The sequence below is a fragment of the Primulina eburnea genome, chromosome 13 (genome assembly GCF_022965805.1).
Source record: "Primulina eburnea isolate SZY01 chromosome 13, ASM2296580v1, whole genome shotgun sequence".
Classification (NCBI taxonomy): Eukaryota; Viridiplantae; Streptophyta; class Magnoliopsida; order Lamiales; family Gesneriaceae; genus Primulina; species Primulina eburnea.
In genome coordinates this window covers 10,091,450-10,110,489 of record NC_133113.1, presented here as the reverse complement: position 1 = coordinate 10,110,489, position 19,040 = coordinate 10,091,450, and the positions used below count along the sequence as shown (strand labels likewise).

Here is a 19,040-nt window from a genome sequence, read left to right as displayed (position 1 = left end):
TTTGGGTTAATTTTTATACTTGAAAGTGACTAACTTTTTATCCTCTGGTATAATGATCGGTCTTAGCTCACCATTGCGCATGGGGAGGGGCACTATACACCGACGTAAAATGGAAATACGATCATTGGGCTCCCTTTGGGGCCTTTTACCGTAAACGGGCTCCATCTGAGGCTTTTCCCCTCACGATATTATCAAAAGTCATATATCATATCATCTTTGTCACAGTTAATTCACATCCTTCAAATTTTTTTCCTTTTCTTTTAATTTATAAAATATCATGACTTTCCAGAAAAGCATTTTTGCAGTAACAATTGCACAGCTTTACCATAAATCATATAATATCATAATTTCATCAAAATCATCATAATATATTATTTAACATGCGTTAGGACCCCATGGGACGGTGCCTACCCTTTTCTTACTACTCAGGTGTAAAATGACCGTTTTGCCCATAGACGTAAAATATTTATATTTTTTGAATTTTTCTTACTTTCATTGACTCTAGACCATCCCAAATAATTATTTAAGCTTAAATTTAATTTTTTATATTTTTATTTAGCTTAATTTTTAGGATTTCGATTTAATTCCTTAATTACTAATTCGTGGAGCGTTTAATTCCCGAATTAATTCAAAATTTATTAATTTTTTCCCAAATTTTTATCACGAACTTTTCACACCTAAATCACTATCGTGAACCATGAACGGACTCCCGTGGACCAAGGTTCAAATCATTTTTCTTTCTAAACCCTAAACTCGAACCCTAGCCTAACCATATTGAGCCAACCCCGGACCATCATGGACCAGACCCTCACTCCAGCCTCTTGGACCCTCGCTGACCTAGCCTAACCCAGCGCACCATCCCCTAGCCACAAGCCCAAGCCGTGCGCTCCCATCCTTAGTTTCCTCGGCCGCGACCCTCTCGTACCAACCCACCCCGAGCCTCGACCGTACCAACCCCGCCTCGACCTTGAACCATCATCCCCAGAGCCTACTGGACCAGCCTAGATCCCTAGACCCGCCGCGAGCCTCCCTCTCTTGGACCTAGCCGTGTGCGTGCAAGGGGAGAGTCCTAACTCATGAGGACTCTTCCCTAGCTGCTATAATTAAACCCTAGCCACACTATGACTCTTCCCAAACCTTGACCACATCCAACCGAGCCCCTAGCCATGCCTTGGCCGAGCCACACGTAGCAATGCAAGCTAGCCGATCGCTTATCGCTTATTCATGTGGGAACCATACGAAAACCCTAGGTGTGTTCTTGCTAGCCAATCTCGACTCCAGCCATCATTCTCACCTTAAATCGTCCATGTTATAACCATAAAACATCCTATGTTGACAGCGTACTCGTTGAAAATCATAACACGTTCATACATACGTAAAAACTTTCAAAACTTTAAAAATAATCGTCAAAACGTTACGCAATTTAAACTCCGATATTTTTCATGCAAAATAAACAAAACATGCATATTATGGATTGAATGATGTGTCAAGGGAGTTTAGAAACGTCCCTTTGCATTTTATAACGCTCGAATATACTATCGTCGATGTGGGGTGCGAGGAAGAACGAACGGACGACGAAGACTCCTAGTTTTCTCCTCTCCAACTTTTCAAAAATTAGTGTGTGTGTGTGTGTGTATGATGGTGTGATTTCGGCTGGTTATGAGTGCAAAAGCCCTAGGTTTTAATTTTATAGATTTTAATTTGCATGATAATAGGCTTGGGTTTTCGGCTTTCAAGTTTAGGAGTAATTGAGCCTAATCATCCTAGGTAAATTAGGTTCAATAACACATATTTAATTGAAAAATAAAGGACTATAAAAATTAGTTTTCAAAAATAATGTATTTCATATTTTAAAAGTCCCTAGTTTGACCAAAACCGGCTTCCCGGATAAAATCGAGCTCTTATCGTAAAATAATTTGAACTCTATCATTTTTAGAAAAATTTAGTCATTTTTTATCATATTAATATGCTTTCAAAATTTTATTGAAAAAAATTATAATTTGTCTTGGTCGTGTTCGATTTCTTTTCCCTAGCATTTTATCGAATATTGGGATAAAATTCTTCAATTTCATGAAACCATGCACTTTAAAATTTAAGTACGTAAAATATATACCAATTAAGCATTTAAAATAAATTCAACAAAAATAAATATGCAATTTAAATCGTTTGCATTGATACGATTTATGTGGGTTGGTTTTTGGGCGTCACAGATAGCTCACGAGATACCACCCACAATGAATCATAATGAAGAATACACATGAATAAAGAAAGAAGGGAAAAGAGAAGGAAACAAACCTAACAACGCATCACTACGGTCAGACCAAAACTGGCAATCCACACATGATAACTCGAGTTTATTTAAACTAAAAATAAATAAAAAAAATTTAACACCAACAAAATTAACCGAATACAAAATTATTTAACACAATAAATCAAAGACACCACAAATTTAATTTAACACAGTTAATAAAATACAAAAGGATAAAATAGATGGACAATATGAAATTTAACTCAACACAAAATTGAAAAACACAAATTAAATTTAACAAAATCAATAAAAGATAAACTTTAGAATACAAGAGAAATATTATCATAACACAAATTGAACTTAACACAACTAATAAAAGACCAAATTTATAACACAGTGACAACATAGACAACAAACAAATTTAATCTAAAGCAATTTATAATAACAAATGTCACATACACAATTAAATACAATGATAGTATGAACAAAACCCAATTCAACTCATCCTCTCAAAAGTATGCTATGAATTACTATCGGAGAATTTTACTATGAAATATAGATGATATCTTGTATTTTTTTATGTCGAATAATACGAATTAAGCAGTATTGTTAATGAAAATTTATATAATATCTTAGCAAGTTTGGGTGATAAGGAAAGATTTTGTTCTACATTCGGACACAAACTGAGAGCTTTTAACTAGAGATGTCAATGGGGTGGGTATGGGCGGGTTTGGCTAAACCCAAGACTCTCCCCATGAAAAAAAACTTTGACCCATTACCCGCCCCACCCCAGATATTCTTCGGACCCACCTGTGGGGACCCGGACGCTAATCAAGTTCTTAATCATCATCGGGACAAATTAATCAATTATAAAGCAGGGTCTAAATTTGTTTTTTAAAATGCGGAAGGTAATGGAATCAAACTCTTATACATATCAGTATAAAAGTATAAATCTGATAAAATATACAATCATACATACTCAGGTTCAACAACTACTAACAAGTGTTTAAACCCTAGCTCTAGTCCAAGTCCGGTATCACCACTCTAATCTCGGTCTGTCTTCACCTCTGTGACCCTGTACTTGTCCCACCTGTTGTCATGCACACATACAAACAAGACAACAGCCGGATAACTCCGGTGAGATATAAATATCCCAGTATAAACAATGTATTAAATGCAATCATATAAAACATATATAAAAGCATAAACAAACATCAAAACATGTATCTAATCTGATGACATGAATTAATGACTCGTGATCTAATCTTATCTTATCTCAAATCTAGGGATCCCAATCTAATTTAGACTTTTGTATGCTGTATCGAGTGTCTGAGATAGACGTCGATCTACATCTAAGGCTCTTCGATACACCGTAAGTCTAGAGTCTTGGGGACGGGTTTGATATCCGTGAATTCGGTTAAACATTGTATGCTACAGTATGACGGGCATGAGATTGAGTTAGATTGCATTGTACTTGGGTTGTCCGATTTTGATTGTATTATTGGTATTGATATGCTGACCAAGTACAGAGCGACAGTTGATTGTTTCCACAAGATAGTGAGATTCAGACCAGATATAGCTGAAGAGTGGAAATTTTACGGGAAGGGTTCTAGATCGAGAATTCCTTTAATATCCGTATTATCTATGACTCGATTGTTACAGAAAGGAGCAGAAGGATTCCTTGTATATTCAGTAGATTTACTGAAGTCGAGTCCAGCATTGGCAGATCTGCCAGTGGTACGTGAATTTGCTGACGTCTTCCCAGATGAGATCCCGGGATTACCTCCAGTTAGAGAGATAGACTTCAGCATTGAACTGATGCCAGGTACAGTACCGATTTCTAGAGCTCCGTACAGAATGGCACCAGTTGAACTGAAAGAATTGAAACACCAGCTTGAAGACTTACTGGCCAAGGGGTACATCAGACCGAGTGTTTCTCCTTGGGGTGCTCCAGTACTGTTTGTAAGAAAGAAAGACGGTTCGATGAGACTCTGCATCGACTATCGGCAACTGAACAAGGCAACGGTAAAGAATAAATATCATTTGCCTCGTATTGACGATTTATTTGATCAGTTGCAGGGTTCTTCAGTATATTCCAAGATTGATTTAAGATCGGGATATCACCAGCTGAGAGTCAGAGATTCTGATATCTCAAAGACGGCATTCAGAACCAGGTATGGACATTATGAATTTATTGTCATGCCGTTTGGTCTGACGAATGCTCCATCTGTATTCATGGGACTGATGAACCGTGTATTCCAGAAATATCTCGATGAATTTGTGATTATATTCATCGATGATATTTTGATTTATTCAAAGAATATGAGTGAGCATGCTGAGCATTTAAGAACATTGTTGCGAATTTTAAGAGCTGAGAAATTATATGCTAAACTGTCGAAATGTGAGTTTTGGCTAAGACAGGTAGTATTTCTGGGTCATATTATATCTGGAGATGGTATATCAGTTGATCCCAGTAAAGTGGAAGCCGTGATTTCTTGGCCAAGACCGACGTCAGTGCCCGAAATTCGCAGTTTTATGGGTTTAGCGGGATATTACCGCCGTTTCATTAAAGATTTCTCGAGTATAGCTAAACCAATTACTCAGCTGACTCAGAAGAATTTTCCATTTGTTTGGTCTGACGAGTGTGAGACCAGTTTTCTGGAATTGAAGAAGAGACTGACCAGTGCCCCGGTGTTGATTATTCCATCCGGTACTGGTGATTTTGTGGTTTATTGCGACGCTTCTCACAGAGGGTTGGGATGTGTGTTGATGCAACGAGGGCATGTTATTGCTTATGCCTCAAGACAGCTTAAACCACATGAGACCCGTTATCCAATTCATGATCTAGAATTGGCAGCCATTGTCTTTGCATTAAAGATATGGCGACATTATCTTTACGGGGAGAAGTTTGAGATATATTCTGATCATAAGAGTTTGAAATATCTGTTTTCACAATCTGAATTGAATATGAGACAGCGAAGATGGCTTGATTTACTTAAAGATTTTGATTGTGAAATCAAATACTATCCAGGAAAGTCTAATGCAGCAGCTGATGCACTGAGTCGAAAGGTATGTTCTTTATCCTTATCGACGATTGGTGTTTCAAATTTGATAGAAGACTGCTGTTTGTCTGGATTACAATTTGAAACAGATTATAGACCGTTGAGACTTTATACGGTGCAAGTAGAACCAGAGCTGATTATGAGAATTAAGGCAGCTCAGCGAGGTGATTAGAATGTACAGAAATCAGTATCGATGATTAGAACAGGACATCGATCAGAATATCAGGTACGTGATAACGTCTTGTATGTGAATAATCGTCTGGTTGTGCCGAATGTTTCAGATTTGAAACGTCAGATATTGTCAGAAGCGCACAACAGTCGATTCAGTATTCACCCTTGTGGCAGAAAGATGTCCAATGATTTGAAAAGACAGTTCTGTTGGAAACAAATGAAGACTGACATTGCCGAATTTGTTTCCAAATGTCTGAATTGCCAGCAGGTGAAAGCCGAAAGAAAAAAACCAGGAGGATTATTACAAAGTTTGTCCATTCCTGAGTAGAAATGGGATCACATTTCCATGGACTTTGTGACGCAGCTGCCGCGTTCCTCCAAAGGTTGTGATGCGATTTGGGTCGTGATTGATAGATTGACCAAATCCGCATGTTTTATTCCGTACAAGATGACGTACAGATTTGACCAGATGGCAGAGATCTATGTCAGAGAAGTGGTCAGATTGCATGGAGTGCCGAAGTCGATTGTATCAGACCGTGATCCTCGATTTACTTCGCACTTCTGGCAGAGTTTGCAGCAGGCTCTCGGTACGAAATTACATCTGAGTACCGCATATCATCCACAGACCGACGGACAGTCAGAGCGGACTATCCAGACCCTGGAGGATATGCTGAGAGTAGTAGTGCTTGATTTTAGCACTAATTGGCAAGATGCATTGCCTCTTTGTGAGTTTTCGTACAACAACAGCTATCAGATGAGTATTGAGATGGCATCATTTGAAGCGTTGTACGGAAAGAAATGCAGATCCCCTCTATATTGGGATGATATCTCTGAAGTGCCGGAGATTGGACCAGATATGATCAGAGATATGACAGAAAAAGTGAAGCTAATTCGAAAGAAAATGAAGGCAGCGCAAGACAGACAGGCCAAATATGCCAATGTTCGACGTAGACCATTGGTATTTGAGGTAGGAGACCGAGTATTTTTGAAGATTTCACCTTTTAGAGGAATTGTCAGATTTGGCAAGAAAGGGAAACTGTGTCCACGATACATTGGGCCTTATGAAATTCTCGAGAAGGTAGGAGATCGTGCCTATCGACTCGCTTTACCGCCTTCATTATCTGGGATACATGATGTCTTTCATGTATCGTTATTAAGGAAATACCTTCCTGATGCTTCACATGCTATTCAACCAGATGAGGCCGAACTGGATGAGACGTTGAGCTATGTCGAAAAACCGGTTCAGATTATTGATCGGAAAGAAAAACAGCTCAGAACGAAGACTATTCCACTTGTAAAAGTTCAATGGACTCGTCATGGTGTAGAAGAAGCAACTTGGGAGACTGAATCAGATATGAGACAAGAATTCCCAGAGTTGTTTTGATAATGTAAATTTCTTATACAGTTTTGTATATATACTCCTTATTGATACGAATGAAATGCTTGTGATTTCGAGGACGAAATCGTATCTTAGGGGGGGAGAAATGTAATGCCCGAGAATTAAACACGGTTAATTAACAATTATTGAGTACTAATTTAATGTGATTATGAAAGGGCTAACCGAGACACGAAATGAGATCGCATGTGAAAAGGTGAGTGCGAGGACTGATCGAGCAAAACTTGCACTGTGAATTCCCCAATAAAATATGATTTTGTATGCTCAAAAAGTAATCGCAAGTGCACGATATCAAGTAATAATATAGTGTATGTGAATACGAGTATCGTTCCACTGAGGACTGTATTTAACAATTATTATTTTAGTTATTAAAACTTTAGCGACGAAAAGTGATCGATTGTGTTATAACTATTAAAATGCAAGAAAGTTAAATAAACAATTTCAAAGATCAAATGATGAAATGTGAATTCTAAATCGATTAATTAAATTTCAAATGATAAAAGAATTTGTTGGGAATTCTGGTTCACCTACCCCGTATTAATTAATTAATTCGTTCGATTGTATTCTACGCTTCCGACAGGATTTCCTATTTAATTGAACACACTCTCTCGAGCTATGTCAAACTAATTCACTCAATGAAGTAATTAAATATCTTTAATTATTTATCAAGAATGAATCGCATTTCGATTAATGAAACCCCCTAGTTTTCGACCCTAAGGACTATGACTATCGGCACGTATCCAATTTCATATGTCTATGCAAATTGTAGATCCGCGAATTAAACTACTCGATCCTATCACTAGTTATTCTCTCGAACTCACTCGTGATATAAAATAGTCGTTAAAGTTAGCTACGCTCAACGACACAATGAAAATCGTAGAATAATCAAGACTAAATTACAAACCGACATATAAATTAATCAACTAAAAGTTCGGGGTAGGATCCCCTTTAATCCCAACAAATATTGAAAGTTAGCTACGAGAATTCATAGTTAAAACAACAAAGCAATGTTTAAACAAAGGAAAATAAGCTAGAAATACTAGGCGTGACGGAATCTGCGAAGAATGAAGCCCGGAAATCGTCGATTCTTCAATCCAAGTGCAAAAAGCTCCCTTCCACCCTTGCTTGGCTCGAAAATATGTCTCCCCCTTGCCCAAGAGTCGACCACCCACCTTTCCATAGCAACCCACCTCCCGAATAAGGTAAGAAAATCGCGTCCAAAATTTACCAAAAATAACCGGCGCTCGGGCGGTAGAAAAGTACCGCTCGAGCGCCAACTTCTCTGTGAGTTCCCTCGGCTGGTGCGGCATTCGCGCTCGGGCGGTATAAATATACCGCTCGAGCGCCGATAGTTCTGTCTCGGCACTTCACTTCTCGCGCTCGGGCGGTAGAAAAGTACCGCCCGAGCGCCACATGTTCTGTAACTCACTCGGTTTTGTCAGTTCTCGCGCCCGGGCGGTAGAAATATACCGCCCGGGCGCCACTTATTCTGTCCAGATTGCTTGAGCTTTCCACACTTTGCTATATTTTCCGTTTTCCGATCATTTCCCTGCAAATTCATCACGCCCAGTGAGACACGACACAATGAAAATACTTACTATAAAATGAACAAAAAGTAACTGAAAAGCATGCAGGCTCAAAGAAAACGCACTAAAACTAACACACTAAACACGTAAAAACACCACTTATCAACCCCCTCATACTAACCTTTTGCTCGCCCTCGAGTAAAACAGGTTAAAGCACGAGATTCTAAACAAACTCAACAAACACACAAAACGAACTTAAACAACACGAAACACAAGAAAATGTCAATGGTGAGTTGACGACGGTTATGTTCATGCCTCAGTTTACTTCCGCCCATACACATCATAATCAAGTCAAATCACAACCGAGTACTCATTCTCATCTACGCAAAAATCTCGACACTAATTTGAACGTGTGTGTGTGTCATGATGGGTCTAATCATTCGTACTTCAAATAGATCAATCATCAAATAATGCGAGTCACTCAATCAACACGTCAATACAAGTCTCCCTAGCATGCATCCCCGTGTCCATTCATCACTAACCATCAATTGAACTTTATTCAATTTTTTTAATTGCAGAGAAAGGTGTCGAAAAGAAAGGAATTAAGCTCAAGTGGCTAAGAGTTGGGAGTACATTGATCATTTTCATTGTGCAATTGTCAAGACTGTTCGTCTGACTTCCTCGTCTCCTTACATCTCCAACTTTTAGCCTAGGAATAGATTTTCATTCCTTTTAGTTCGGCTCTCCCCTCACCTTACATCTCCTTCTTTTTTTTTTCTTTTTCTCTTTTTTTTTTTTTTTTTTGATGCACAATTTTCACACATGTACTCCCTAGGCCAAGAAGATATATCTTTGGATTACAGCCGATTAGGAGTATGATATTGTAATTCAGTGCGTTGGAGAAGAGGTGCATGCAATGTTCAACATTAGCGACTTATTTTCACGGGCCTACATGCTAATTTAACTCATAAATAGTGCCTTGCAAGTTAACCACACAAAATTTTCAAACTTCACTACTATTCTCACAAAGTCCTAGTCCCCACACAAATGTGCTCAAAAGTTCAAATTTTGTACCAATATTCATGCTTCAACAATCAAGAGACTCGTTCACAAAGTGACCCAAAAAAAATTTTTTTTGTAAACTATCAATTTTAGATCATCACTGGCTCATAACTACGTCTTCTCACCAAAATGACATAAACGACACCAACAAAATCAAAGAGATGCAACGAAACGAAACCAATGAACTAAACAACCAACACAATCTACCCACCCCCTCATACTAGAGTTGTGCCATGCCCTCATAGCACAAAACGAAACAAAACTAAAACTAAAACAACTAATGAATGCAAACGCAAGATAGAATATGCAAAAAAAAAAAAAACAGAAAGGGGAAACAGTAAACTCCCCTGATCAATCCTCCTCCTCGTCATGATCCGGCGGTGGCACTCCTGCATCATCCCCCGGCTGATAATAACCGTACCGGAACTGGAATGGGGGGGGCGGTAGTGGAGACGGCTGGACGGTCGCGGGGTCAGTGCCCCCTTGCACAAGCAGCGAGCGCATCATGTAGTCAATGTGGGAGAGATGGTCGGTGACGTATGAATTGAACTGACCCTGATAAGTTTGAAAGGCAAGATTCTCAGCCATCATATCGGCTTGAGGTCGTCGGCGGGGTGGTGGTGGAAGGCGAGGTGGAGCGGCGGTGCTAGATCCACCAGCTCCCTCCTCCCGCTCAGGGAAGTCGACACGGCGTTTTGCCCTTTTCTTTCGCTCATCCTCCGCACAAATGGGCTTCATCGGTTGGAGCCACTCCTCGTCGTCCCTGAACTGAACCCCTGCCCGGGCACATAATTCTGAGATAATTGTCGGGAAGAAAAGCCCGATATGGCTGTTGCGGGCACTCAACATGATCTGCTCAAATATGAGTTTTCCCACATTGATGGGGTAACCTTGTCTCAATGCAAAAAGCAGCACCGCTCGCTCTTTCTGAACCTCGCTCTTATGCGAGACCGGCATCATGCGGCGGGCGACAAATAGATACCACAAGGCGGCCTCAACCTTCAAGTACCTCTCATCAAAACAGCTCGGTGGTCCACCCACCAGCTTCCACATTGCGCCCGGATAACACAGGGTCTCAATAATCAAATCATAGTTTGGCTCAACAACTAATGCCCGGTAGTTTGAGTCGTCAACTTCCGCGGTTTCTAATAGGGCATTGATTGTGGCAGAATCAAATGGCACAAGCTTCCCTCGAACGAATGCCCGACCATCATTTCGCTCACCGGCATTCGCGTAGAACTCACGGATCACCGATACCACAGCCGGCTTAGGTTGCTCACTAAATTTCTCCCACCCACGTTTCTCTAAATCAGAAAGAGTCGGTACGTATCTATCGTCAAATGTACGGCGAAATCCCCTCTCGGGAATGGGGTTTCGATGAATTTTTCCATGCTCAAATCGCTCCCTAGCCGCCTCATTCACAAAACGATGTTTATCAAATGACGAAGACGAAGAGGAGGAGCCGGGGTTACCTCGTTGTTTCTTCTTTGAAGTCATAGTAGTGGATGCAAGAGGTGGGTGACTCGGAGAAGATGATCGGCGTGATGAAGTTGCTTGATTCCTAAGGTGGAGTGCGTCACGGTGCTCGAATCTTGATGTGAGGAGAGATTACCTGCAAAAAAAAGAGGAGAGGAGAGTGAAGATGGGTTAGGGATTTGAGAGAAAATTGGGGAAGAAGGCGTGCAGAATGAGAGATGTGCGAGGTAATTCGCGCATATAAAGTAGGCGCGCTCGGGCGGTAGAAAATTACCGCTCGAGCGCGACCCGCTCTGTTGAAATTTCTTCGGAAGTGCGCGTGCGCGCTCGGGCGGTAGAAAATTACCGCTCGAGCGCCACTTATTCTGCCAATTTTTTCAAAATTTCGATTTTTCATTTTGTTTTCTTTTAGTTTTTTTTTTTTTTTTTTCTATTTAAATAAAAACATACTAACACTAAAATCAAAATGAAAGCAAGATGAAGGGAAGAATATAGTTCTCAATTTATAGTCGAGAGCTTGACTGTCGGTCCGTCTCAGTTCGGCGAATCTTGGAACCGTGTGATTCCAAGTTGTGGCTCAACTGTGCCACCCATGTAATGCTTTAGACGCTGGGCATTGACCGTGAATGTCCCGTCCTTCCCATCTTTCAGTTCGACAGCTCCCGATGGATAAACTTTTGAGATCACGAATGGACCGGACCATCGCGACTTCAATTTACCGAGAAACAAGCGCAACCGGGAGTTGTAGAGCAGAACACTTTCACCCGCCTTAAATTCCCTCTCGATGATCCTCTTGTCATGAGCCTTTTTTGTTTTCTCCTTATAAGACAGTGCGAGATCGTAGGCCAAATTCCGGAACTCCTCCAATTGGTCCAGTTGAAGCAAACGCTGTTCACCTGCATCAGTAAAATTAAAGTTTAGTGCTTTTGTTGCCCAGTATGCTCGATGCTCTAACTCAACAGGTAGATGACATGCTTTACCAAACAAAAGCCTATACGGTGTAGTGCCTATAGGTGTTTTAAAAGCGGTCCTATACGCCCAAAGAGCATCATCTAATCTCACCGACCAATCCTTCCTACTGACACCTACCACTTTCTCCAAAATTCGCTTAATCTCGCGATTCGACACTTCCACTTGACCACTCGTCTGTGGGTGATAAGGGGTAGAGATTTTATGTGTGACACCATATTTGCTCAAAAGTTTTTCAAAGAGTTTGTTGCAAAAATGAGTGCCACCATCACTAATGATTGCTCGTGGTGTTCCAAATCGGTTAAAAATATTTTTCTTTAAAAATTTTAGGACCACTTGAGCATCATTAGTGGCATATGCTTCCGCCTCTACCCACTTAGACACATAATCCACCGCAACCAAAATGTATTTTTTCGTGAAAGAAATAGGAAACGATCCCATAAAGTCTATCCCCCACACATCAAAAACCTCACACTCAATGATATTATTTAAAGGCATTTCGTGACGGTTAGAGATGTTACCTGACCGTTGGCATTTATCACAATGTAGCACATAAGAACGAGCATCTTTAAAGAGAGTTGGCCAATAAAAGCCACATTCGAGTACCTTAGATGCCGTCCGCGTTGGTCCAAAGTGACCACCTACCTCACGGTCATGGCAATGGTTGAGAATCTTATAAAACTCTTCCTCCGCAACACACCGTCTTATCATAGAATCTGCACAAATCTTAAACAGGAACGGTTCCTCCCAAAAATAGTATTTCACGTCAGAAAAGAATTTCTTTCGTTGGTGAAAAGATAAGTTCGGTGGAGGTGTGCCTGTGACAAGAAAGTTAGCGAAATTTGCATACCATGGACAATTTCTCACCTCAAATAGTTGCTCATCCGGGAACCAATCATCGATAGCAAGATCAACAGAATCATTACAAATATATTCTAATCTAGACAAATGATCTGCAACCACATTCTCAACACCCTTCTTATCTTTTATTTCTAAATCAAATTCTTGCAGTAATAAAATCCACCGAAGTAAACGTGGTTTTGCATCTTTCTTAGCAAGTAGATATTTCAGTGCGGAGTGGTCAGTGTAGACGACGACTTTAGATAAGACAAGATATGCATGAAACTTATCAAGTGCAAATACCACTGCAAGCAACTCTTTTTCGGTGGTAGCATAATTTAATTGTGCCTCATCTAGAGTCCTACTTGCATAGTATATAGTGTGAAATACCTTGTTTTGTCTTTGGCCGAGGACAACACCTACCGCAATATCACTAGCATCGCACATAATCTCGAAGGGCAGATCCCAATCCGGTGCTACCAAGACAGGAGCCGTCACCAAGCGCTCCTTCAGCTTCTCGTATGCCTGCAAACAGTCAGAATTAAAGTCAAAAGGCACATCTTTCATGAGTAAAGAAGAGAGAGGTTTTGCAACTTTAGAAAAGTCTTTGATAAAACGCCGGTAAAAACCGGCGTGGCCGAGAAAACTTCTAACTCCCTTTACGGACGCCGGAGGTGGTAAGTTCTTGATCACTTCAACTTTTGCCTTATCCACCTCTATTCCGTTCCCCGAAACCTTGTGCCCTAGGACAATTCCCTCTTGTACCATAAAGTGGCATTTTTCCCAATTAAGTACCAATTGCGTCTCCTCGCATCTCTTCAACACCACCTTCAGATTCTGCAAACACTTATCAAAAGAAGAACCAAATATCGAGAAGTCATCCATAAATATCTCAAGAAAGGTTTCTATCATATCATGGAATATAGCAGTCATGCAACGTTGAAATGTGGCAGGGGCATTACAAAGACCAAATGGCATGCGGCGAAAAGCAAAGGTACCGTAAGGACAAGTGAAAGTGGTTTTCTCTTGATCCTCCGGTGCAATCATAATTTGGTTGTACCCCGAATACCCATCCAGAAAGCAGTAAAACTCATGTCCCGCTAACCTCTCAAGCATTTGATCAATAAAGGGAAGGGGAAAGTGATCTTTACGGGTGGCATCATTCAGTTTTCTATAATCAATGCACACACGCCATCCCGTAACAGTCCTAGTGGGTATTAATTCATTATTTTCATTTGTGATAACCGTGATCCCACCTTTCTTTGGCACACATTGAACAGGACTTACCCATGAACTATCAGATATAGGATAGATAATACCTGCATCGAGAAGCTTAATCGTTTCAGCTTTCACTACCTCTTGCATCTTAGGATTCAATCGTCGCTGAGGTTGCACGAGAGGTGAGTACTTCTCTTCCATCAAGATCTTGTGCATGCAGATGGATGGATTGATCCCTTTTATATCCGCCACCTTCCACGCAAATGCACTCTTGTGCTCTTTTAACACTTCTAACAGTTTGCCCTCCATCACATCTGTCAAAGCAGCAGAAATAATGACAGATAAAGTGTTATTCTCACCTAAGTACACGTACTTGAGGTGTGGAGGCAACGGCTTCAGCTCAAGTGTTGGGGGGTCCTCGATGCTTGACCTTTGAGGGGTCAACTCTCTTCTTTCTCCTAGATCCTCTAGTCGCATCCTCATTGGCCTTCTCCATGGTTGGTTGGCATTGAAGTGTGCCACAATTTCGGCTCTTTCCTCATCCAATTCCTCTTCTCTCACTTCAGTATCGATAGTGGCCTTCAAAGGGTCCCTTAGAGCATCCTGCACATAATTAGATGCAAGAGAGTCAAAAGCATCAATTCTAAAACAACTGTCAGCATGCAGTGTGTGCTTAAGTGCATTAAACACATCAAAAGTAATCTCTTCGTCGCCCACTCTCAATCGCAACTTCCCTTCTTGCACATCAATCAGTGCCTTGCCAGTCGCAAGGAATGGTCTACCCAAAATCAGAGGCATCTCTTCATCCTCCTCCATATCAAGCACCACGAAGTCCGCAGGAAAGATAAACTTGTCCACTTTCACTAGCACATCCTCAATCACTCCGCGGGGGTACTTGACAGACCTGTCCGCCAGTTGTAAAGACATCCTTGTCGGCTTAGGATCTCCTAGTCCGAGTTTCCTGAAAACAGATAAGGGCATCAGATTAATACTTGCACCAAGATCACACAACGCTTTACGAAAAACAACATCACCAATCATGCAAGGGATAGAAAAGCTCCCTGGGTCTTTTAGATTTGGTGGGATTTTGTTTTGCACCAAAGCAGAGCAACTCTCAGTCAAGTTCACTGTCATGTGATCCTCCAATTTTCGCTTGTTAGCTAAGATGTCCTTCAAGAATTTGGCATAACTAGGCATTTGCATTAAAGCATCGGCAAAAGGGATATTAATGTGCAATTTTTTAAATACTTCTAAAAACTTACCGAATTGTGCATCTAGTTTTGCCTTTTTTAATGCTGCAGGAAAAGGCGGGGGAATAACAATCTTAGGATGTGCCGTGGGTGCTGGTGTAAAGTTAGGTGACTTACCTTTTGACGCCTCAGCCTGCTCATCCGGTACTTGGCGTTTCTCCTTCTCTCTAGGCTCCAAAATCTTTCCACTCTTCAACTCAATGGCCTTCACTTGCTCTTTCGGATTGGTTTCGGTGTTGCTTGGCAAGGTGCCCGGCTCTCGACTTGCTATCATCTTGGCCAACTGTCCAATTTGATTCTCGAGCCCCTTTATTGATGCATCTTGGTTTTGGAGTCGAGTTTCAGTGGATGAGATAAACTTAGTCATCATTTGTTCCAAGTTGGACTTTTCTTCTCTAGGAGGATCGGATCTATACATCGGTTGTTTCCCATATTGTTGTCCTCCTTGCGGCCTATTCTGATTGTTTTGACCGCCCCATGAGAAGTTTGGATGTTGCCTCCATCCCGGATTGTATGTATTCGAGTAAGGGTCATTCCGTGGACGGTTTTGGACTCCCACCTGATGCACAGGTGCTCCTTCGGGCACATAGAATGGATTGTCATCTTGACAGTCTTTCACATAGTGCTCACCCCCACATTTCTCACAGAATACCTCTTGCAAACGCATAGCCGTGCCACCCATGTTCAAGCCATCCAGTTTCCTATTTAAAACATCAAGTTGTGCAGTAATAGCAGATAAATCAGTTACCTGGTGAATCCCTGCACTTTTCCGCTGATTGTTCCTGTCAGATTGAGGGTGATAACTGCTAGCAGCCATCTCCTCCAGTAGCTCATACCCTTCCTCAGCAGTTTTTCTCAGTAGATTTCCACAAGCAGCAGCATCTATCATAGTACGATTAGGAGTAAGCAAGCCATAATAGAAGGTTTGAACGACTAACCCAAGTGGCAACTCATGATGTGGGCATCTTCGTAATAGATCTTTGAAACGCTCCCATGCCTCGTATAGTGACTCTTGATCAAACTGAGCAAATGTTGTGATGTCTGCCCGCAGCTTCATGGTCTTCGATGGAGGAAAGTATTTGATAAGAAACGCTTTCGCCATGTCCTCCCATGTAGTGATCGAACCTACAGGTAAACAATTCAACCAAGCTTTAGCTTTATCACGTAGAGAGAATGGAAATAAACGCAGTCTAACAGCATCATCAGAAACTCCATTAAATTTAAAAGTATCGCAAATCTCAAGAAAATCCGCGATGTGTGTGTTTGGATCGTCCATCGCAGTTCCTCCAAATTGGACGGTGTTCTGAATCATCTGAATAATGGCTGGTTTGATCTCGAATTGGTTTGCCCGCACAATCGGCCTCACAATGCTGGGGCGTGCACCATCCAAAGAAGGTTGGGCATACTCTAACATGGGAATCCGGCGTGGCATCTCAATTTGCCTCTCGTTTTGGCGCACCGCCTCCTGCTCTTGTTCGTGCCTCTCCATCAGTTCCTTAAGTCTTTGCTGTTGTCTTCGCCTGCGGAAAGTCCTTTCAATTTCAGGGTCACACTCAAGCTCCAAGTCAAGTGACTTTGGCATGCACCGAAAGAGATATCTGAAATAAGATATGGAGTGTTAGTTCAATGAAAATAAAATACACTAAAGAAAATAACTAAAAATATAATTGTAGATTAACAGTCCCCGGCAACGGCGCCAAAAACTTGGTCGAGCAAAACTTGCACTGTGAATTCCCCAATAAAATATGATTTTGTATGCTCAAAAAGTAATCGCAAGTACACGATATCAAGTAATAATATAGTGTATGTGAATACGAGTATCGTTCCACTGAGGACTGTATTTAACAATTATTATTTTAGTTATTAAAACTTTAGCGACGAAAAGTGATCGATTGTGTTATAACTATTAAAATGCAAGAAAGTTAAATAAACAATTTCAAAGATCAAATGATGAAATGTGAATTCTAAATCGATTAATTAAATTTCAAATGATAAAAGAATTTGTTGGGAATTCTGGTTCACCTACCCCGTATTAATTAATTAATTCGTTCGATTGTATTCTACGCTTCCGACAGGATTTCCTATTTAATTGAACACACTCTCTCGAGCTATGTCAAACTAATTCACTCAATGAAGTAATTAAATATCTTTAATTATTTATCAAGAATGAATCGCATTTCGATTAATGAAACCCCCTAGTTTTCGACCCTAAGGACTATGACTATCGGCACGTATCCAATTTCATATGTCTATGCAAATTGTAGATCCGCGAATTAAACTACTCGATCCTATCACTAGTTATTCTCTCGAACTCACTCGTGATATAAAATAGTCGTTAAAGTTAGCTACGCTCAACGACACAATGAAAATCGTAGAATAATCAAGACTAAATTACAAACCGACATATAAATTAATCAACTAAAAGTTCGGGGTAGGATCCCCTTTAATCCCAACAAATATTGAAAGTTAGCTACGAGAATTCATAGTTAAAACAACAAAGCAATGTTTAAACAAAGGAAAATAAGCTAGAAATACTAGGCGTGACGGAATCTGCGAAGAACGAAGCCCGGAAATCGTCGATTCTTCAATCCAAGTGCAAAAAGCTCCCTTCCACCCTTGCTTGGCTCGAAAATATGTCTCCCCCTTGCCCAAGAGTCGACCACCCACCTTTCCATAGCAACCCACCTCCCGAATAAGGTAAGAAAATCGCGTCCAAAATTTACCAAAAATAACCGGCGCTCGGGCGGTAGAAAAGTACCGCTCGAGCGCCAACTTCTCTGTGAGTTCCCTCGGCTGGTGCGGCATTCGCGCTCGGGCGGTAGAAATATACCGCTCGAGCGCCGATAGTTCTGTCTCGGCACTTCACTTCTCGCGCTCGGGCGGTAGAAAAGTACCGCCCGAGCGCCACATGTTCTGTAACTCACTCGGTTTTGTCAGTTCTCGCGCCCGGGCGGTAGAAATATACCGCCCGGGCGCCACTTATTCTGTCCAGATTGCTTGAGTTTTCCACACTTTGCTATATTTTCCGTTTTCCGATCATTTCCCTGCAAATTCATCACGCCCAGTGAGACACGACACAATGCAAATACTTACTATAAAATGAACAAAAAGTAACTGAAAAGCATGCAGGCTCAAAGAAAACGCACTAAAACTAACACACTAAACACGTAAAAACACCACTTATCAAGGACAGTAGCATCGGCACACATGTGCGACTATATGCGCGCACATGCGCGAGAAGTACAGAAAGGTTCGCGCACATGCGCGACTTGGATTCGCGCACATGCGCGAGACAACCCGAGAGTTGTGAACAATTCCTCGCGCATATGCGCGGAAGAAGTGCGCGCATATGCGTGAGTTGCCGTGATGGAGACGCGCCGAGACTTAAGGTCTCGCACATATGTGCGGGCTGATGTCGCGCATATGCGCGAGACGTGTGCTATAAAGATTGAGCCACTCGTCCATTGGCATGTATGTGTATATATACATATATATACCTTAATTTTTAAAGAATTCAGAAAGGAAAATCGAAGCTTGGGAGAAGAATCGCTTTTTGATTTCCAGAATTTGATTTACGATCGATCTGTCCGTTAGATTTTAAATCCGACTTCGGTACTGTGTTCATAGCAACGCAGGCTACTACAGGACATAAGTTTTATTACGTTTTGACATGTTTGGAAATTATGATGTTGTTAGAATTGAATACACGTCATATATATTGTTCTTGACATGTTAGGCATCGTAGAATCAAAGTCAGATTAAGAAACAGACTGAATATGGAATTGTTATGAATTTCAGAATGAAATTGACTAGACTCAATAT

General features: G+C 41.0%; 1 non-coding gene across 1 annotated transcript; it reads left to right on the top strand.

Annotated features, from left to right (window-relative positions):
* Positions 1-16,165: 16,165 nt before the first annotated feature.
* Positions 16,166-16,271, top strand: LOC140810996 (small nucleolar RNA R71). The gene has a single exon (XR_012113390.1). It is a non-coding gene; the product is annotated as a small nucleolar RNA R71 (small nucleolar RNA).
* The last annotated feature ends 2,769 nt before the right edge of the window (positions 16,272-19,040 follow it).